General features: G+C 46.4%; 1 long non-coding RNA gene across 1 annotated transcript; it reads right to left on the minus strand.

The window, feature by feature from the left end:
• Window positions 1-625: 625 nt before the first annotated feature.
• Window positions 626-21,816, minus strand: LOC135278665 (uncharacterized). Its single transcript, XR_010346122.1, has 3 exons — window positions 21,515-21,816; window positions 7,302-7,584; window positions 626-2,387 (listed from the first exon to the last, which is right to left on the minus strand). It is a non-coding gene; the product is annotated as an uncharacterized LOC135278665 (long non-coding RNA).
• Between the last annotated feature and the right edge of the window lie 1,230 nt (window positions 21,817-23,046).

The raw sequence follows: 23,046 nt of genomic DNA on the forward strand, positions 1-23,046 counted from the left end.
AGGAGATCACAATCAGGCCTTGTACTCACAAAAAACACTCACTGCTCTGGGAGAGCAAAACCATACTCTGGAGACATAAATACCGTGGTCCAGCTTTTGACATGGGCTCTTCCTTCAGGTCTCCCAAGCCTGGCCAGAGCTTGCCCAGAGTGTGCATGAGACTCCATATTCCCTTTAATCCTCCCCACATACTGCTTCCCAAGTCTTCATTGTATGCAAAAATTTGTATCTCTCACTCTGGCCATAACATCTATGGGATTTTAAATTGGCCTGAAGTCCCAAATGCTTTAAAAGAATTTATGTTGCATAATTGTACGGGTTTGCTTGAAAACAAACAATGATGTATGGCTAAAATACTCTCCCGGGAAGATGACTCAGATCCTTCCTTGTGACTGAGACCTTACTGGGCTGCTGATGGTGCAACTTGTAATCTCTGCTCTAGGTGCAGGACAAGGGAGGGCAAACACAGGAGCAATGCATGGAGCAAGGGGCATATGATCAAAAATCATGAGTTATTTAGAGCTTTTGGAGACACTCAGTGCTTTTATTTGTTGCAAATCAAGGTAGGATTGGAGACTATGGAGAAGAAAACCAGGTTCCTGATGAGTGTTACACCACACGTCCCATCTGCGGGTGGGGGAGCGCAGCTGGTTTTGTGCCAGTGGGCAGAGCAGCCATGTGCCCAGTGGCTGCCACCCCTGGGGACAGCCTGTGGACAGCACAGGACAGAGTGGGGTACCTGAATCTGGGGGGGATGGATGAGTTTCCCACCCCAGGATGCCCTGCAGTGATGCAGCTTCACAAAATGCTGCTGCTGTGCATGGGCAGGTTGGGGTGCTTTGCAATGCAGACGGCTGCAGGCAGGTCCCTCGTGTCTGGGTGTCTCATTGCCAAGTGCTGAGCAGATGATCCTGGCACCTGGGCTGCTTTGTCTGTACCCTGCAAATGTTCTTGCCAGCAAGTCAGGAGTTCATGTGGGTTTTGCTGTCACTGTTCTCACTTTAGACATCTTCCCATACTTTGTTTTCTATAAATGTGCTGTATGTCCCAAGGACACAATCTGACTGTTGGTAATTAAGTCAATTTTTCAACCAGGGCTCAAAAAGATTTATAAAAGCTTTACTTTGTGGAAATGGCACTCAACCAGTGCTTAAATGTCCTTCAGCCAGGGTGGCCAGGCCCAAGGAGTCCTAAGCAGGTGTTAATGTGTTTCTAAAGATCTGTGTTTGTTTGGTACATACACAAACCAGTTTGCAGAGGTGGCTTTGCAGATATGGGGATTTTGCCATTTTTGTGCTGTTTGCAGATTTGGGGATTTCCGTTCTGAGCACGCACTGAACCCGTGGCTGTGTGTGAGCTGGTGCTCTCAGGATGGTGGCCTCAAGTGGACTGATGCCTTTCTTTGTGTCATTGCCAGCTGGGCTGGGACATCTCAGGGTCTGTGGCTCCCTGTTAGCACTGGAAGTGCGGGGCATACTCCGGTGTAACTTGATGCACTTGCAGCTTCTCAGTCCTGCCAGCACCCTCCACCCTTCCTTTCCTAAACTGAAAATATCAGGTATGGAGTTACCACTGTGGAGCAGACTCAAAGAACACGTCTGCTTTCTATTCCAAGCAAAGCATAGCACAGCAGTCTAATACCGTCAGTTTGCAATGAAAGAATATTAAAAATAGAAAAAATAAAAGAAATAAAAAGGTTGACTTCATGGCAGAGCATGAAATAAGAAATTTTTTTCTGCAGGCAGCGCCAAGCATCGTCAGGGAACGTATCAATTCATAACAGCTGTGGGCAGCTATTTCTGTCACAGCCTTCACTAGTTTAATGGGAGAAGCATGGTGAAAGTTAACAGATCTGTGTCCAGCAAGGTTAATTCCGAGGTTACCAGATTATGATGCAAAGAAAATCAGCTGGTGTTTTTCTGTCTCGCTATGAATAGCACAGTTGCATTATTGCTACCGGAAGGGTAGTCAGCTCTTCTCAGTCTGTGGTCTCCCACTGTGCAGGGAGGAACCTGTGAAAAATTGGTTTCCTTTCCAAACATACCCTTCTGCCTTTCTCATTCAGTGCCTACGTAACCAGAATGCTGAAGGGGTGGCTGCTAATATCACAACTGCTTGTGATTGTGTTTTACAGGAGTCACTCTATTCTGCAAGCCTAATGATTTAGTTTTGTTTCCTTTAAATTTTTTGAGACATAATAAAAACCAAAAGTTGTTAAAATGCTTTCAGGCAATAACAATTTCTTGTGATTTTCTCTTCCACCGTGTCACATCTCCTGTTCCAAAAGTATTTGCGTGGCCCTTCCACCCTGTAGCATCAATAGCAATGGCAGGAGGAGGCCACCACGCTTTTCCCAGCAGATTTCCACTCTGAACACACCCAGCAGCCTAAAAGGGGGGGAAAAAAGATATGCAATGAGGAGATTGACAAACAGCACCATGGGAAGGGGTTTGCAGGGAAACTCTTGACTCCTATTTGCAGTTCTTTCTCCTCTCTGGGGAGGCTGTAGCCAGTCGTGCTGCCCAATTTTGACGTACACCATGAAAATGGTTTCATTTCCTGACTGTATACATGTAATTTACAGAGATCTATTGGCAACTGTGGTGTAGAAGTGAAATTAAAAACTTTCCACCTCACCTTTAGACAGATCAGTCTAGAATAGAGGTAACCATGTAGTTTCATATTATTATACCCATATTTGAGAAACTGGGTAAGGTGCCTAAAGGAGAGCAAAATACTATTGCTAAGTACTATTAACAAGGTGATAGATAAGTTTGAAACTCTGCTGATTAAATACTTCCATCAAAATACATCCAAAATTATGTGTTCCCCAAAGACTAACCAGGTTTAAAAAAACCCCACATTGATAGCCTCACCTTGAGTGCTGTGTGCAGGTTTGGGCACCACAAGATAAGATATAAAGCTAGTAGTGATCATAAAAAGGAAGGACACAAGGGTGGTGAAGGGTCTGGAGGGGAAGCCATAAAAGCAGCTGAGGTCACTTGGTTTGTTCAGCTGGGGAAGAGGAGACCAAGGTCAGACCTCATCGGGGTCTGCAGCTTCCTCATGAGGGGACATGGAGGGTGACCAGGGGCAGGACCTGAGGGAGTGGCCTGAAGTTGTGCCAGGGAAGGTTTAGGTTGGATATTAGGAAAAGGTTTTTCACCCAGAGGGTGGTTGGGCACTGAACAGGCTGCCCAGTGAAGTGGTCACAGCCCCGAGCCTGACAGAGTTCAAGGAACATTTGGCAAATCCTCTCAGGCCCAGGGTGTGATTCCTGGGGTGTCTGTGCTGGGCCAGGAGTTGGATTCAGTGATCCTTGTGGGTCCCTTCCAATTCAGGATTTTATATGATTCTATGATGTTTTTCACTCTGGAATGGCTTTCCAGTTTTTTGTTTATTATTTTTACAATAATAGAAAACAAAGGAGTCTCAATAAAAATTAAATGCTGTGATCTATCCAGAAGGGTCTTCCTTTTAGTTTTGAGGAAAGTTCCAGCCAGTTTGGTTCTCTTCTGAACCAAAATGAAGCCAGACTTGAAGATGTCAAGCTCTGCAGTGAGCTGGAAGGTGCAGCCCCAGCAGCCCAGCTCTGCAGCACCAGTTTGCTGTGGGGCTTCCCCGAGGATCTGCTTCATTGCTCAAGCTCCAGAGAGAGAAGGTGCCCCAGCCTTGCATTCACAGGGCAAGTCTGATCCCAGATGCCTTGTGGTTGCTACAAGGAATATGAAGACTGGGTCATGAACTTAAAATAATGTTCTTTGAGTCTCTCAGGCTATATATAAACTGCCTGGAGGATTCATGTTGCAGCCTGCTCCAGCAGGATCTCGGTCGCCTAAGTGCTCGGGGAAGGGAATTTTGCTATCTCTGGTTTTGGCAGTGGTGTGCAGCCAGACCAGTGACCCAAACTTGCATGTTCAGGACCCTCACTGCTCCCTGTGCCTGAAATACCACCTGGGACATCACTGCCAGCTGTCATCTGTATTTGGGGAAGAGGGATAAGAGGAGATCCCTGATTCTCGTGCCTTCCCATAGCTCAAGGCAGGGAGCAGGGGTGAGCATTTCTAGAGCTTTCTTCCTCTGACCATTCAGTCTCAGTGCTCCAGCTGTCACTGGTTAATCAGCATCTTCCCCAGAGCAGAATAAGAATCTGACTCATGACTCAGAGCCACATCCCCATGCCTGGCCTCCTCCAAGGGGAATGCTGCCCTCTCCATGGGGATGGTAATTCCAAAAACATGAAAATAGCAGGGGTTTAGGGATGCTGGCCTTAAAACAGACTTTCAAAAATAGTTTCCTCAGATGTTACCTTGAGCAGTTTCTATGTATATTCTTGCCAACAAGTTCTTGTTAGAATACTTGTGGAAAATAAACTCTGGCGAGCCATGAGCAGAGCCAAGCAAATTTAAGACAAGCAAATATTTGTGGGAAAGCTTGTGTCTATTTGCACTGTCCACCCAACACTATCATTTAGCATTTTCCATGAGGACGTAACTTCCCTGAGGTACCTTTTGATCAGAGGAGAGATCAATTACCATGTATCCATTTCCATGTTTTTCATTTGAGAGGCACCAGTGGAAAGGTCAGTATTTCCTTCCAGAAGAATTTGGTTTTGGCTCAGAACTTTACTTGAAGAGTTAACATTTCTGAAGCCATGACCTCAAAACCACAAATAGAAAGAAAAATAACGTAAGATAGATGAGCACAAAGTTCTGGAAACCCTAGCGAGTGAAAAACAAATTTCAGCATGTTTTCTAACCATCTTCTGGAGTTAGGGAAAAAGGACATTTTAATGAAATTGCACCCTAAAGCCCACATAAATTTGCTTGGTAAATCATAAACACACAGTTGAACATAGGATGAAGACTGGGTCTGTAGTCCTCCAGCTCTGAAAACGCTTCCCAAACACAGGAGCAGGAATGCTGGCCACCAGCTAGGCCTGGCTGCTGGACTCCAGCAGGACTCATTCCCCTGGACAACTCAGTCAGCCTTGAAGTTCAGCCGTATTTTTCTCATTGAAAATCACCCAAAGGATAAGAAAATTTCTGCCAAATCAACACACTTGGTTTGTGAAAAGACATTCAAGTGCACAACTGACTTCATCTCTAGATTAACACCCCTGCCCTGCTGTTCTCCCCTGTGGCTCCACTGCTGCTGGGTTAGTGGTTGGACTCGATGATCTCAAAAGTCTTTTCCAACCTCAAAGAGCTTTGTTTCAGGGGAGTGGAGTCCAATGGTCCCAGTGCCCACAGTGTCAACAGGGATACAAAAACTTTGTGAAAATCAAAGAGAGCAGAATGTCACAGCCAGCATTCTGCTTTCCTCACGTGCAGAACCCTCCTGAAGTGGAGTTGTTCATCCCCTTCCCTCCTCCTGATTCTGTCTTTCCATCCATTGCTTTTCAGACCATTTCCTCTGTCTGTTGTCCTCCTGCTGTCCCTTTGTCATTTCCCACAAATACACTGTGCAAAAGGATGTTGTTTGTCTGTACCCAAATGAAAGGATGGAAGAAACCAAAATTAGATCAGTAATTCCACGTGTGTAAAATGCCATGCAAACACTGCCAAGCTTTACCAAATCAGAAAAGGGAAAAATCAAGCAGCTGTGAAAATCAGGCCTGATTTTCACAAGCCTCCAGTAGAGATATCCAAGCATGGGAATCCCTAAACCTGCATGAAGAGCTTGAAGTTATTGATTTCATTATCTCATGAGAAGGGCTTAGAACTCAAGAGCGGTGCTGCTTCTCTTTGCAGCTTTATGATGGGAAAAAGGATAATTATTCCAAAAAACATCTCTCATGACACTTCCTGGCTCCTGTTTCTGTACCTCTTATAGTAAGGTAGTCAGAGTTGAATAAAGCAGATGAAAAAGTGGGAGATGGCCATGCAATACCAACTGAGATGGAGCAAAAATAGAGGGCATCTTTAGGCCAAGTGTCCCCACATCCCACCCTGACTGATAGAGGTCACTGCTGGGAGGTGGTGCTTTACTGTAGTAAAAAGCTATTTAATATCTGGGGGGACCTGTATGCACTTATATGATTTTGGTGTGGATTGGAATGTTATGACTGCAAACAGCATCACAAAGTGCTCTATCATACTGGAAGGAGCAGAGTGTCAGGGGGGTCTGTGTTAGATCCAGTTTCAAGATAACACCAGTGTTAATGGGGGGCAACCCTGCTTGAATTATTTCAGCAGATGTTCCCGAATTCAAGGAGCAACGAGCAACACAACTACTTGGCAATTAGGGCTTCAAAAATTTGCTTAAGGAAAAAAAAAAAAGAAGTGAGAAACCTCATCACCTTGCCTGCGAGCACGCCGTGCTTTGCATGAGCAGTGCTGTGCACGCTGCTCAGGGCTGATGGGGCTTGTGGTATCCAGTTGCGCTCGGGTGAAAGCGAGGGGAGACACAAAAATAGCTCTGCAGCCCACACCCCACCCACGGGAAAGCACAAGTCACCCAGGAGCAGTTGCTCGCTGGAGCAGCAGCTGCTGGAGCAGCATTCTCTGCAGCTGCAGCCTGCCGGGCTGCTCCAGGGTGAAGCTGTGCCTGGGGACGGCAGTCAGGCTCTCAGTTGCACCTAAACCTTCATGCAGCAGTGGATCTGCTTCACCCAATGAAGCCTTGTTAAGAGTTGCCCACCTTATAGCAAGCTCAGTGTACAGGATATTAACCCTATATGCTCCCTGCTCCAGTTTGGCCAAATCAGCCTCAAGCTAGGCAGTGTGAGATACATAATTTTTCCTGGGCCATGTGCTGTCCTTTCTTCCCCTGTGCTTTCTCATGGAGTTTCCAGGCAGGAGAAGTCTTGTCTGGAGGCTGTCACCCTACTCTCAACACAAGTTTCTGGTGCTATGGTTGTCTTCCCCATCACTTTGGACCCACAGGGGGGTTTCTGCAAGGAGAAAAAATAATGCTGAGTAGCAACCATTCAAGTTTCTCCATCCTGCATATGAAACCTCAACAAAAGCTGAAATTTGTTTGTAGTGTAAGGTGAGCTGTCTCTCCTGACCCCCAAACTTGAATCCCCAAAGGTGCCGTCTCTCTGGCCATAGTCCCTTGTTCAGATATTGATCGGGGGCAAACCCCCTTTGAGTTGCAGGCGAAGCTAGATGTAGTTAGGAAAGGGATGGTGTCACAAGCATCTGACCCCCAGGACCAAATTTGGTGGCCCAGCAGTGAACCAGGACTTGTTTGTCTTCGGAAGCAAATCCCATGTCCTCAGAAGTTGCTCAGTTTTGTGGTTTCTCTCCAGTGATCCTTGTCAACTCCAAGGGTGATATCCCAGGGATGTCACTCACCCAGTGCCATGTTCCCACCATCTTCCTCTTCTCCATGCCGTGGTCCCTGCTTGCCAAAAGGAGAAGGCATTGGATTACTCCAGCTCTGTTACTCCTTGTGTAAGCACTATGGATATTTTTGACTGTCCTTTTCAATTCCTGCTGAAGTCGATGCCACAGGCAGCTCTCTTAGTAGATTGCTTTTGTGATTTATGTGGGTCCAGAAGAGTCCAAGGATCATTTATCTTCAAACCAGGAGAGAGATGAAAGAGTCATGGTAGTAAAATTTCCTGCAGAGCCAGATCTGAGCATCAAAGAGGGAAAAATGTCATTGTTTTACTGAGACATGACGACGTGAGGCAGGTTTTAATGCTAGGGGATTTTTTTAACTGCATAATTTGATTTAAAAAGAAAAAAAAAAGTTTTGGGAAATGAAAGGAGGGCAAGCAAGTTTGGTGGGCCCTGCTGGTGAGGGGCAGAAAAAGCCAGGAAGGAGCAGAGTCTGAGGGACATGCTGCTCCTGGGGGGTGGAGGCAGCACTGGGCAAGCTCAGGCTGGAGCTGCTGAGTGTCCCTGCTCACATGGCACAAGGCTCTGCCCCAAATCGTCGTGGGCTTGCTCTGAGTGCAGGGGTCTGCACAGCAGCAGGGCTGGGCATGTGTTGTGTGGTGTCCAAGAAACTGTGAATGCCCCACTCCTGGAAGTGTTCAAGGCCAGGTTGCACAGGGCTTGGAGCAGCCTGGTGGCACTCCTGCCCATGGCAGGGGCATTTGGTCTCTTCCAACACAAACCATTCTACAATTCTATGAAAAATAAAGTTTCTGATGTCAATGAGTCCAACTGTAATAAGGGAAGCACTGCTCAGCCACAGTCCTCCTCCTGTGCTGCCAGTTGAGCACGATGAGAGTGCATCTCTGTGGCCAGCTGCTGGGCCAGGGGTTTGATGGACCAACCACTGCAGTGGGTCCTGCAGGGTGGGGGAACATCTCCTGCCCTCACCTTGCCTGGGGACTTGCACCAAAAACACATATCTTGGGAAATCTGATCACATCAGAGCGTTGGAAAGAAACTGAAAGGAGGAGAGGGATGGGAAAAGGTCTGTTTACATTTGCAGCAGATGCTATCTAGAGGAGAAAATACTTTTATTTCCCCTGTGGACTGCCCGTTGATTTTCTTGTGGCAGGCACTAATGGGAAATAATAAAACCCATTTTAGTCAGGTTGTATCTAGAACACTTACAGGTCAAGCCAGCACTCAAAACAGACCGTTATGGAACATAACACATTAGTTTGTCACCAGCTTCTACAGTGGCCAGGGGATTTTTACCATTTGAAATTGAATTTTATAGGTCAAGGCCTTTCGTGGGCCTTTGAAAACAGTGAGTCTTGTTAAAGTTAGCATGAATTTGGAGGCAGCTACTGGGTGTGGAGATACACAACCTCTGTGTGTGTTAGCAGTGAAAACAAAGGAGACTCATGGTAGGAACTGTGATGCAGCTATAACCTCCAGAATATGCTCATTAATTGTTACAGACTCAAATATTTCAGTATCATCTTCCAGATACTAAATCAAAGCCACAAAATGCACAGGAGGCGTCTTTCATTGAAAATTACGTCCTCTCAGCTTGTAATTTAAAATTCACTGATGACTATAAAGGAAGCTTGGTCACAGAAGCCCGAGTTTCTTAGAAATGAGTCAGAAGTTGATAATTTGTTTCGGAGTTCAAGATTCAGATAACCTCAAACATCTTCTATGTGGTTTTATACTTCATGGAATAAATAAAGCAGGGATGTGACGTTGTGCCTGAACTGCCACACACACACACACACAAATGCACATACACACAGAGATGTGCACACACACTGATGCCTCTGTTTTCATCTTTCTTGTGTCCTGTTGCACAGCCCTGTCTCCATGGGCTATATAAGACCACCCATTACTCACACAAATTGCCCAAATTAGAGAGAACTGCTGGCACTCAGGGCTTTATGGGGGTGCCAAATCCATGTGCTGCCAGGCTCTGGCCTCGGGTGTCCCAGGCATTCAACTGGGACCACTGGCATGGTCTCCAGGGTGGGAAGGGAAGGCTTGTTTCTGCACTTTTCAGTTCCTGCTGACTCACCTTCCATGTCAGTTGTGATCATGATTAACAACAGCAACACACCCATCGTGCCCAGTGAGCTGTGAGCTGAGCAGACCCTCACTTGAGCCCCAGGGGAGGTGAGGCCATTTCCTTGCCAAGACAGGCATGGTGGGGCATCCTGCATTTGTCTCAAACACTGAGGAGCAAAGTGTTACCCCATCCTCTGGTGAAGGCGTTTTTTAAGTGAGATTTTGGCACCATGTGCAGGAGCTACCTACACGCCTTGTGCGTCAAAGCTGCGTGCTGTTAGTCCTTATCTGATCCATGCTTTGCTCTGCTGTTACTCCCTGCTGCATTTTCTCCATTGCTTTACAAAGCAGCATCTTCCAGGAGTGTGCAAAGCCGTGGCCCTCTGCCGAGGGGCATCACTGGATCAACCCTGCCCAGTGCCTTTCTTGCTGAGCTGGCTCCTGTGCTGATCACACACAAACACCACAGTGCTCTGCTCTCCTTACTTTATCTATTTTTAACCCAACCCTAAGTGTGCATCTCAGGAGTGAAGTATGTTGTGTTGCTAGTAACTGATGGTAGGTGGAAAATCCATACGGCCACTCTGTTTCCCAGGATATCCGCTGAAGTCTGGAATCAGTATTATTTCTGCAGGTTTTTGCTGTGATTCAGCTTTGGTAAAACTCCCTCTCAGGGAGGAATGAATAGCATGGTGTGGCTGTGCTCAGTATTGATCGACATTTTTGTCTTTGTGTGGAAAGCTGCACGGGCTGCTGGACGGGAACCTGAGAACAGCAAATATTAAAGCTTCTAATGTTTAGATAGCGACGGAGATCTCTGGACATAATGAAAACACCTCCTCTGTGCTGCGTGAGGTGCTTGGATGGGCAGTGAGGGCCTCTGCAGAGAAGGTGGCAGTGTGAGCCCCTCATGCAGGTGGAAACAGATGGGATGGAGGAAGAATTCCCAAGGCAGAGCGACATCAGTGCCAGAAATAGCACTTCTGTCTCCAAATTGCCATTGCACAATTCTGCACAGTACCTGGAACTCCATCGCTTTCCTTTTTCCCAAGGCTTTTATTATCCTAAATCTTCTAAAATCTTCCTTGTCCACGGAGAGGATGGATTACCCGGTAAAATTCAAGGATATAAAACTTGGGGGAAGGTAAAGAAGAGATCAGTTTAAGGAGTGTATGAAATAAGGAGCAATGAAGTCCAGGTCTGCAGCTGCTTTTGCTGACTCTGGCGAAGGCGCGCTCGTTTCGGAGCGCTGTGGTTTCCTGCGGGCCTGCCGAGCTCTCTGCAGCACTGCCCCGCCACGCTACCTGCCAGCAGCACTTTGATCAGCCCATTTTCACATGACAGAAAAATCACACTGCCTGTCCAGACCTGGTCCCAGCTGATGGTGGTTTTCACATTGAATCAAGCACTGAGCTCTGCTTTTTGGCTGAGCTCACTGTCGTGTCCAGCTGATCCGCGCTGCTGGGAGGCGGCGAGCAGAGAGCAGGAGCTGCTGTCAGTGCAGAGGGCTGCAGAAAGAACCCAAACAATGAGATCCATTTGGCTGTTCTCATGTGCTGTTGGTGCCCACATTGGAATCGTGGATGACTACAGAGGGAAAAAGGCCTCTGGGAGGTGCAAAGGGTTTCTGTGAGTTGTTACCCAACCCAGGGAGGGCAGTGAGTTTAATCAGAATAAATGAGTGAGTGAGTCTCCCTGATGTAAAATGCAGTGACTGCAGACCCACAGCTCAAGCAAGTGCTGATGGAAACCACCCTGGCTGCACGTTTGATGCAACCCTCCACCTAGTTGGCAATTTCACCGGTGTTGCAAGTGCCAGTGGAACCTCATGGAAGTTAAACCTATGCAACAGCTTCAGGATCAGACATGCTGATTTTAACTCTGCTACTACAAGGCTGTTGCACAAGCCTCCAGAGCAGAGCAGGGATGTCCACTTTCTGCACAGCACATGCCCCACTAACATATGCTGTCACACAGTGCTCAGGTCACGCTCCCATTGCCAGCTCAGGTATTTCACATCCATGTGATTCCTTCAACTTTATTTTTTAAAGTCTCTTCTACTGCTGACTCAGCAAAGGTCTTTGCAGCATAATGAGAGAACTTTTCTAATGACTCATAGATTTTTAAATTAAACATAAGATGTTTATTGCAGAGATGCATGGCCATACATTATGCATCACTGTTTTAATACAATAACATAATTCTGATAGAAATTATCCATGTGAGCTGCAATCAATTTTAGCTACTACCCTTTGCGTGCTTGGCAATCTGGTCATTCGGCTGTGGAAAAGAGCTTTTACTTGATTACTTACACTGTTGCTAATCACTGTGGCTTTTGGCACTGCCAGGGTGTTATTCTGCTGTCTGAAATTGCCAGCAGTGTCTGTGGAGGGACCGGGTGTAGCTGTGGCTGCTCTGCCAACCCCCTGTGGCTTCACCCGACACCAAGGAATGCGCAGACTGCAGCACAACACTTGGATCCTTGTTTCATCAGGGTGGGCTCTCATGGGCTGCCACCAACCCATCTCTTGTAGCCAGGAAAACAGCATTGTCTTTCCTCTGGCTCCTGGGTCACCACTGGCCAAAACCCCACGGCCCTGTTTGTGTCAATCTCCAATTTGCTGATGCATCCCCAAATCCTGTACTCCCTTTGCTGGGTGGGCTTCAGAATTTGCCCCTGTCCTGGGGCTTTTGCTTTGTCTCCAAAGGGAGTGTGCCAGAGCATTGATGGGGCAGTGGTGGTGCTATGCAGGACTGAAAGAGAAAACAGTGTTCCTTATGTTATGTGATAAGAAGAAAAAATCCCAAAGGGGAGAGCTGCTGAAATCGTAAGCTCGCAGCCAGGGATATGAAGAGGTTGGAGGCTTACACTCCCTGGGACTACCTTTGGGTGGCTGTTATACCATTATCTTTCTTCCTGAGTTTCATCAGCCTCTGTTTCAGAACCAGAGAAAGATGCCTAGAATGAGTTAATTAGCTTATTAAATTAACTAAAACTTAACTCACCTTCAGGTGAGCCTGAAGACTGAGTTAACCCCGTGTGCTCAGGCAGTCCCCTATCAAAGCAGGGTCCCCTCCCGAGGCAGGACAGCAGCACTGCTCAGTCACCCTCCTCACAGCAGCACCTGCTCCTGCTGCCACAAACTGGGGAAGCTCTGGCCAGCCACTGGAAGCCTGGGTCAGGCTGTCCCAAAGGCTTGTTGCTGTCCCCACGCCAGACAGGTCCCCACGCTGTCCCCAGTGCCACCCTGCTGCTGGAGGTGACGGGGAGGTTCCTGCCCACCTTTGGCCACGGCTGACTTTAACACAAGGATGTATAAATCAGAGTGAGGACTGGAGCTCACAGCCACCAGCTCCGGGCTGCGTTGGGATGATTTATTTTGTGTGGGAGCAGCAGTAGCAGTTTACGCCTCTAGTGCAGATTACAAGATAAATCTGGCTTTCAACGAGACCCACTGGTGACTGACACTGACAGAGCTTCTAAATCACCACAGCTGCTGGGATATAGCCACGGGCCAGGTTTGGCCCTGCAGGTCAGGTCTCTTTTTGGCTGGTGTAAATCAGCAAGGCTTGGATTGAGATGTGGTGTCAGGTTCCTGTGCTGGGCTCATTTTTATTTAAGTGTCTATATGGTAATTCCAGCTCAGAGGGACACCTGAGGGCTGCAGGCCTTCTCTGCTGGAACTGCCATCTTTTGCCATGCTCGGATCTACCTTTGGCAGTGAAAGCTTTAAGGAACAATTAAAATTCTCCTTGTAGGTGCCACACATATGCTCTTTTTAAGACCCACTTCATACTGCTGAGGTCCATCCATATAAAATGAGTATCAACCTCAGCACTTATTTCAATTACTAATATGCTCTAAAAACTTTTGCACTGACTTTTGCATCCTGTATCAGCATCATACCCAGACCATAAGGTCATTTCTAGACATATTTTATCTGGACAAATCACACCATAAATGGAATAACCTCACCAAAATACAGTATGTCATAAAAACAACCGTTCTTTGACATTACTTCTGTTTTGCTTCTCTTAGCTTTTTGCTGAGAAACTTGGTCCAGGACACACCAAAACGCCTGGCAACAGTCTAGAGTCTGGGCCAGGGGTGGAAAAAGTGAAAAAACAGCTCTGTTCAGAATGAGTTATCTAGGGAAAGCTGCATGTCTGCTGTATCCCTCAGTATGCACCCACTTCCCAGCCTGCCACCAGCCTGGCACAGCACACACCTGGCTGAGGTGTGGGCACAATTGTGGGTGCACTCATCACAGACAGCCAGTGGAGCTAGGTCCATGGAATTCTGAAGGTTATTGTGTTTTCTGTAAAAATCCAGCAGTTCAGAGATGATCAGGACTAAAAACACTTCAGTACCTCCATGATGGACACAGAGATCCTGAGGCATGGTGGACCTGGAGATGGACATGAAACCCAGGGCAAGCAGAAAGCAAGGGAGGTACTTTTCATACTTTTCATACCTTCTTTAGGTCTCCATGAAACTAAAGCTAAACCACAAAAGTGCTGTTGCTCCTTCTTGGCAATGTTCAGAGGGACTGGAGATACTGAAGTGCCTTTACAAGTGGAAGGAAATATCCTGTGGGTTTGGGGTGCATGTAGTTATTTATTCATTTAGTCATCATTCTGAGGAATTCACGTTACTTTAGATAAGCATCCATTTAAAGCAGATTTTTCTATGGTTGCAAATTATCTCTGTGGCTCTCATTACCATCCTGATTAGACCCCTGAGGGCAGAGCATCAGCTGCTGCAACAGGACATTGCCACTGATGGGCCTTATGGCAATTAGTGCGAGTTGCAAATTTATCTCTCCAAGTAACTTAGTAGCTAGATGGCACTGAAGGTATTTTGTGGCATCTACTGTCTCAGGTATGGCAAAGAGATGACTAATTTGCTTGTGAATGGTAAATAATTGCAGAAATCAGTATTATTTATTTTTCTTGCTGTCGGACCAAAGTCTGGCTGCTGCTATCAGTGTCTCACATGGGTGTTGTGACTACAGTAATGTCTCAGTGTGATAAGCAATTAAGACCCTGCACTAGCCAGCCTGTCACATCCTGGCTCCATTGACACCCATGGGGAGAACTGGTGCTAACATGTGCTAATCACTTATTTCAGACCTCTAGAGACTACACATGGACACAAGGTAAGGCAGGCACAAGGTGTGGAACAATTTAAGAGAAAAAAACGTTGAAAAAGGCTGGGTGCAGAAGACTTTTGGGGACTGTTTGTAATTTGTGACTGACTTGGCACACAGCTTTCATTCCTCACCGCAGAGGGGAGTTGCCAAACTTGGGAGCAGCTCTGGTTTTGAAAGTCTCATGATTTCATCTTCTTGGCTGCTGGTATGAAGCCATGGTGCTCCAGGACCCTTATTTATTTTATGATTCAGGCAGAAAGTTCTCAGTCAGAATCACAAAATCATTATAGCTCAAACAACGTGTTCAGCGATTCAAGACTATTTCTCACCCACGTTCTCCCTCCCTGCGCTGCTCCGCTGACTCCACCACGGATCTTCAGAGTTTCTCCAGCTTCAGAATTACCTTTTGGCACTGCTCCTGGTGAATGAAAATAGGAAGCTGCATTGCTTCACTAATGATCTTATTTCCAGTTTGTTTCAATTATGCCTCTTTTCCAGTGGGTGTTAAGCAGTTGTTCTGGTCTCACTGGTTCAAGGCGTGTCAAATATGTACAGAGGGTTGTGTATAAGAGGCTCTTCAGGGAATAGAGGAGCTCTTGCCCTGCTTTTTGAGGAGAGGTCTGGTCCAATTATTCTAGCACTCATTTGGGAAAGAAAGCGTGCCCCAGTAGCAGGGGCACTGGAAGCTGTGGGACCCTGCAGGAGCAAATCCCACTGCTCACACAGGGAGCAGGCTCCAGTGCAGGTGGCTCAGGGGTTGTGGGGGGCCACCACAATAGCCCCTCATCATCTCTGTGATGTCCCTTTCAAGCACAGGCCATGGCAAACCCTTCCCAGAAGGCAAGTGCTACAGATGGGGTATTTAGGAATGTAGGTTACCTCTTGCCTGGTTAGACCCAGACTAAAACTTTTGGGGTGTTCTGATTCCCTCCTTCATCTGCTCTCCCCTCAGAGCCTGTTCCCCCTCAGACCTGTGCTCAGAGACCACAGTGGCAGGAGAGGACAGGGATGTCTTTTCCTGATATCCCACTGATTTGGAGAATATTTCAGAGCTACCTCAGTGGACCCAGCTGCCTGACAGGAGATACTTCTGACCTACTTGACTGTGCAGAATAGTAGGAAGAAAGAAGAGGGTTACGTTGCTGCATAAAAGGAGCTGTGCATCTGATTGACCTAATTTTGGTCTTTCTTGCACTCTTTTAACTCCACTGGCTTCAGCAAAGGAGTGCTGATTTACACCAGAAGAAGCTGACCCAATTTCCATGGCCTGCAGTTGCTGTGTATTGGGGCCACGGTGACATTGCTGTCATCCACTGCCCCATTTTCCCTTGGTTTAGGTTTCTGCAGGAGTACAGGACCACGGAAGCACAATGAGTCTAAATATGAACACAGCCAAGCTGGGATGTGGGGCAGCAGGAGCCAGGCAGCCCCTGCTGTAACCTGTCTTTTTCTACCTCCTTAGAAATGCACAGAGCAAATCACAGTGAGAAGCCCCTCTGTGGGACAGCAGGGCTAAAAGATAACACAAGGGTGAGGTTGGCGAGGTGGGTGGGGGATGCTGGAGCTCCATCCCCTCCCAGCACCATGGACCAGCACCGTGGATGCTGTATCTGTGTGAAGGTGAAGGACCCAGAGTCATGAACATCCCCTCCCTCCTCCTGCTTCACTTCAGCTGTGAAACCCTGTGAGAGCTGCAGCAGAGGAGCCTCGCTGCTGAAGTTTGTTAATTAATATGCTACAGTTAACTGTGTCAAAAGCTTCCCTGAGATCAGGTGAAACAGCTCCTCACGTTTCTCTTTGATGGGAGGCAGGGAGGTGTTGGCAGTGGTGGAGCAGCCACCGCTTTTGGCAGCGCCTGGGCATGAACTGCCCTTCCTGTAATTGCACAAAAACCATGGGAGACAAAACACCACTGCTCTGCTGCTGCTGATACCATCAGGTGTCCTCTGATAACTGGGAAAAAGGGGTCCTGCTAGGGCAGCACTCACTCCTTGGGACCATTTCCTATTATTTGTAGGGAATAGCAGCATGAGGTGCCTGGCGGGCATTGACGAGCAGCAGGAAAAGCAGGAGTGTCTCCTTGCCTTTGCTTTTATCTAAAAACTGCCTAGGTAGGCTCATTAATTCAAGTTGGGTTTACTGGATGGATTTGAAATCAAAAACCTGCGAAAAATATTGGAAAGAGATAATCGTGCTTTATTCTAAATGCTAATAGTTTGAAACAATCAGGGGTAATTGCTGTAAAGCTAAAATGACAAAAAAAAAATCCTCAAAAGAAGGTGTTTCAAGTAACTGGGAAAAATAAATGAGAAACACTAAAAGCCATTAGTTTTTCCTTGCTCAGTGTCAGCCCTGGCTCTCCTCCTTCCAGCAACTTCAGCCTCTCAGCCAGCTCAACAACAAACAGAAATTTTTCTCTCAGTCTCAGCATTAAACCTCTTGTGCCAGTTTGACCTTGGCTGGGATGACCACAAAAGGACACAGGATCTGCTGTTTCATGATAAAGTGTAGGTTGAGTTGTCTCAGGGTCATGGAGGGCTGACCAAGGCAGCTCATGGGGTTGAGGTTTCTGGCCTGGGCCGCCTCATCTTACAGCTCCTGGTGTTGGACTCAGTTTACAAACGGGGTGAGCTGCATTGCCTGCATTTTCCAAGGTCAGTCTGACCTGTGGCTGGAGATGTGGCCACTTGCCTACTAACTTGGGGAAGGAACTGAGAGCAGCATTTGGAGCCAGTCCAGTGCTGCTTGGCTTCATGACATTGCTCTGTGTCCATGCATCATGATCACACCATCCTTCTATTTCCAGGACACACATGCACAGTTTTAGGATTTTGAGCATTGGAGGAGAAATCTGCTCCCTCCTGCTTCAATCCCAGGCTGAAGCCATCCCTGTTTGACTGTTGTAGAAACACAGCAAAATGCAAAGCTGTTGTCAGCGCTGTCAAAATGTGAGCAAAAGGTAAAATTCAGGCCAGGAAAGAGAAAAACCTCTGCTTCTTGAGCCCCCACACCTTGAGGAACAGATGGGCCAGTGCTGCCAATACCAGAGGCATCCGTGTATTTAGGTGAGATATTAGGGAAAGGCTTTTCACCCAGAGTGTGGTTGAGCACTGGAACAGCTCCCCAGGGATGTGGTCACATCTTCAATCCTGCCAGAGTTCAAAAGGCATTTGGACAAGACTCTCAGGCACATGGTGTGATTCCTGGGGTTGTCCTGTTCAATGCCAGGAGCTGGACTCATTCATCCTTGTGGATCCCTTCCACTTCAGGTTCTTCTATTATTCTATAATTTTCTGGCCACTTCTGCTTCTCCTGGTTGCCAAAGGCAGAGGTCTAGGTGCTTTATCTGATATAGCCATGCAATGGCAGCTCAGGAATCTCAGAACACTGTTGCTCCCCAACGAGAGCCTGAGGAGTGCTGAAAACCCCTCTCACACCAATCCCCCAAGGGAGCAGCGACAGAATTAAGATTTAGCCACAGCCTGGATTATTGGGTTTCTGCACAGACCCTGCCACTGGGAGTGAAAATCAAGAAAGAGAATTTCTGCCCCCCACACCTGGCCCAAATAAAACAGCCGGCTGGGCTGGGCTGGGATCAGATGATGGGAGTTTATTACTGCTGGCAGCAGCCTCGGCAGCCCCAGAGTCTGCAAACACCTTAAAATATCTGCTTGTGTTTTTCTGGAGCAGCCATGCATCCTTCTGGGGTTGGGTGAATTTTATGGCTGTCATCAGAAACCTCCATTACTCATTTCTGCTCTTTCTGCCTAAAATGTCTGACAAGTTCAGCTGCTAAAGGCAATCTGTAAAAACAAGGGCCTGGACTGTCAGATCACCCAAGCACAGCCTCATCTCTTGCCTCGGCGCTAATGAGAGACAAGGTTGTGCTGCCAGACACCAACTGGTCAGAGAAGGGAGGCAAAGGAGAGCTGAAGTGATAAACTTCTCAATTTAAAATGACATTTGCTGTGTTAACACCGCTCAGGTTCTGGCAGCCTTTGCAATGTTAAAAGAGACACTAAGAAAGGAGAAAAAAAAAATAAAACTCTTCACCCTGCCTGATTTTCAGATGTTTGCTCCATACCACTTAATTTTAATACAAATGTGACATGGTTTAGTATTCCATCAATTAAATTCAATTGTCAGGGTGATGCAGAAGGGAGTCTGAACTGAATCCCCAGGTGAAAAACCATCCACCCCTCCCAGTGCTTTTCCCAGACATCACCCCCTCAGTGATGGATATGGACCAGCAGGGCACTGGGTTGGGAATGCTGAGGGAAGCACAGGAAATGACCCTTCCTGATCCCAGCACTGTTTTTATTTACTTCCCCCATGTGCAGGAGAAGCACCACAGGTGGAGCAGCTCCAGAGCTGTGTCGACCTCTCACATTACGAGGTGAGACAAGTGGGCATCAAATTTTGCGGTATATAATTAAGATGATGTATTTGAGTTGACCTGGAAATGGTTGTCCCCTCCCATGTGCAAGTCCTCAGGGAATTTTGCAGGAATTCCTCAGGAAATTAGGGGGTGGATTCAATAGTAAGGGAAAAAATTTATTTTAGTATTACTGTGAAAAAACACAGAATCTGGCTTCCCACAGCCCAGGTGATGGGTGTTTTGGGAGGCTCTATCTAACCACAGTTTGGGTTTATTCAAAAACTCTGTTCCCATGGTGCATTTCCAAGCCTTTCCATGTCCCAGCAGCACAGAGGGGCTGAGGATGCCCAGGTCCTTGTGCAGACACATCGAGCGTGTTCTGGAAAGATTGGATCTGTATCTCCACTGATTAAGAAAAAAAAGTGGTCTCCAGGGCAGCCAGACAGGTTCCAAAAGCCCTAAATCACCATGCAGGAGACTCCTGCAGGGCTGGGGAAAAATATACCCATTGCACAAGTAATCTCACTAATATACTTACAAAATTCAAATGTTTTGCACAAAAGAATTACAGATGATCTCCAAACAAATAACCTTTCAACATAAACACAGCAAGAAAAATTCATTAAGTGACTTTTAAAAGCATTGGATTTGACTTAGAAGATCTTTTTCAGATGTTCTTCTCAAGCAAACCAAAACATCAAATAATAATTGAGTAAAGGCAAGTGCTATAATAATAATAATGACACTGAAAATGCATTATGCATCCTTCCCTTTGATAAAGGTCTTTGTGCTTTTATGAAATGTTGATTATCAGTATTTTTGCCCTGTATCTGAAGAAGAGAAGCTGGTGCTTTAGAGTCTGAGCTCTTCAGCGTGTGTGGCAGAGAACAGAGCCAACAGGGTATTATTTTTGATAGACTGAGGCTATAAAACTATCCTTCATGTTCCCAGAAAAAAAATATTTCTGTTATTTATTAGAAATTAAAACCAACTTGGAAAAAAAAATTCCTTTTTTAAAACAGATTCAGCTAATGTTCTGTTTTCTTATAGTTTATATTAATAATGATTGCTCTAATCTTTTGCTGTATTTCATCAGTTTCAGCAGGTTTATGGGGTAAGATTGTTATTATTTACCTCAGTGACTGATTTTATGGAATAACTGCAGGTTTTCGTGGAGGTACATCAAGTGCTGAAGTGAAGGGACATAAAATAAAACAGCAGTTTTCTCTGCTAATGGAAGAAGAAAAAAAACAGAGGGCAAAAAGGACATAATATATATTTAAAATGTTAATATAAAGCATTAATGTACAATAAACTCTATTTAGACTGATTGGACTGGTGCTTTTTTATGGTGTTTATAATGGCTATGGAAAAAACACAGAGAAAGTCACATCAGGGAGTGATCCAGCCCTGGTGTCCCAAGAGAGGACATTGTCTCTGCTTCCCCACTGTGATTTTGAGGATACTCTGAAGTCTTTAGTTCTTACACCACTGAATACAAATATGACTCCTAACTGGGGCTGGCCAAAACCTCCTCAGAGACTGGAATGGGACAAAAAAACCCAAGCAACCCTTATAAAAGTTTGCAGTCTGTGGGGCTGGCAGGCTGGGACAGCCCTGCCATCCCTGGGGCAGCAGGAATGGAGCTCTGGGTATCAGCCCCTGCTCTGAGCCACTTTGCAGCTCCAGGAGCAGCCAGGGATCACATCCAACATCCCATGAAGTCAAGGGGCTCCGCTTCAAAGCCAGGAAATACATTCTTAAAAGCTGAAACCAGTTTTGTAAACACTTAGGCCCAAGTCTGGAAACCTCTAAGAATGTTTTGGGTTTTTTTTAATTCTTATATGATAATTGGAAACATGTGTGCCCTGCTCCCACTGTGTTTTGGAAGCATCTGCCTTGAGATGAACAAGCCCTGCTGCTCGCTGGGCTGGAAACTCCCCAAATCTCCACAAACGTGCAAAAGTGAAACCTAAGAGCCAGCACAGTCAGTATTGAGGGTTTCAGGAGGCACAGTCTGTGGTTTAAGGCTTTAAAAACAACAATTGCTCAGGCTTTCTGATACCAAAGGATTTGGCAATGGGATTACCATAGCAATCAATGGCACATGAAAAAGCCAGCACAGAACGTGATTTCTTCTTTCCCTGTTTGAAGATTTGCTGTGGTCAAAACATGATAGCTCTATTTCTTGCAATAAAAAAGGGTCTGCAATGAATTCTCAGATAATTTCAGTCACGATGGATCTGATACATCACATAACTCTCATCCTTCCTCAAGAGCAGCATGGATGAGCACTGCAGAGCCCAGGCAAGAAATAAACACCCTGCAGCTCCTAAACACCACTGAGATTTTAAATTTGAATATTGGGAAAATGTGGAATTAACCAGGTAATTTTTCTCCCAAACAATGCCCCTCATTTTTCAGTCAACTTAAAAGCTGGCTGGAAATATTCAAAATGACAGTTCTGAGAAAAAAATTCAGTTGTCCCTGGCTCCACCCAGAAATATTTGCTTAGGTGCATCAGAATGCAGAAGTATAAATGGAAATCAAAGACACAAAGAATTCATTGAAAAAACAATCTGTGTACTTACCCAGCACAGTTGTAGTCGTTTCCTGTGTTGTCCTTGCAAAATTAAGAAATCCTCGGAGCTAACCCTTTAAGGGATTGCTACAGACACCACAAAGGAAATTTAGCAGCAACTTGGAGGGATTTTTTGGTTTATGATGTTTTTCCTTAGACATTAGGAACAAAAGGGGATTGTTTTTCTTTTACAGACACACTAGGACAAAGATGGGATGCAAATAATTCTGTATTCAGACGACTGTTGTTGCTTCCCCTCACACAGCTGTAAGATTTGTGCCTTTGGCACCCATTGCTCCTGATAACCACACATTTCTGATGCTGTTTTTTAGCAGTGAGCTTACCATCTTCAAAATTAGTCATTGCAGAAAAATCTATGCAGTGGCGGGGATGATAAAATGAAATTGTCATGAGAGGGGATGAAAAACCTAAGAGCCTGAATTCAGGTCAAGAGCAGCACTGATTATTTTGAAAGAAGCCCTATATTTATAAATCCTTGGCAGTGCTATCAACTGGTTTGGTACCAGACAGTGAAATTAGGATTTTCTCTTAGATGAAACTCTGATCCAAGAGAAAAGCACTGGCCTGTACACTTAGTGCCTGTACAGGCAGTGGGTCTGTGCTCTCCTGTTGTAACTCAACCAGCCAGTTGCAAAATTGGCTTTCCCTGCCCCTGCTCTGCCAAACCTGGCTGCCAGTCAGGTCCCTGCCTGCACTGAGCCCTGCAGGACGGGTTGCTTTGATGTGATCAGATAAATCAGAGGAGCCCAGGTACACCAGCTCTCTCCAGAGCTGTATTTCCTCCCCGGCCTCCTGGGGCTCCAGCCAGCCCCACTGTTGTTGACATGACCTCGGGGGTTTCCAGCATTTCCCCAGAGGGAAGGTTTCACAATGGGTTGAAGTTCAGACTGAGGAAAGGTTTCCTGGTGTGCTGCCACTGTTGGCTTTTTATTTTTCTCAACACCAACCACCTCTGTCCAACCCCCCTCTTGTCCCTTGGATCTTTTCCTCTTCCAAAGCAGTCATGCAACCTTCAGTGCCTCCTCCCACCATGGCTCAGCCCCTCTGCCCAAGCACTTCATAGTTTTTCTTGCTCTTCCCTAATTCTGGCCACTTTGTCAGCACTCCTGAGCTCATGAGCTGCCCAGAAATACAAGGCTGGTATTTTCAAAGCTGTCTGCAGGAACTGGGTGGCTCATTTCTTCTTCTTTTTTTGTTTTTGTTTTCCCTCTTCTGCTGGCATTAAAATCTCCAAGACAGCTCAAAAAGTCTCAGCCTGTGGATTTAGAGGACAGGGAGAAGGAAGCACTCTTCCCACATGAGGAAGGTGATGATGTTGCTTCAGTCTCAGCCCAGTCTCTGGGGTGGCTGTGCTGGGGCATGAGGAATGCTGCTCCATGGCTGCACTCAGGTCCCAGCACTCCAGGGATAAAAGCAGGGCATTGCCATACTCACATCCCATGGTTCACATCAGCCCTCCCACTGTCACACTGCCTGTAGGACACTTTCTGCTGGTAGTAAAGAGAGACAGACACAAAAAAT

This window comes from Passer domesticus, chromosome 11, assembly GCF_036417665.1.
Source record: "Passer domesticus isolate bPasDom1 chromosome 11, bPasDom1.hap1, whole genome shotgun sequence".
Taxonomy (NCBI): domain Eukaryota; kingdom Metazoa; phylum Chordata; class Aves; order Passeriformes; family Passeridae; genus Passer; species Passer domesticus.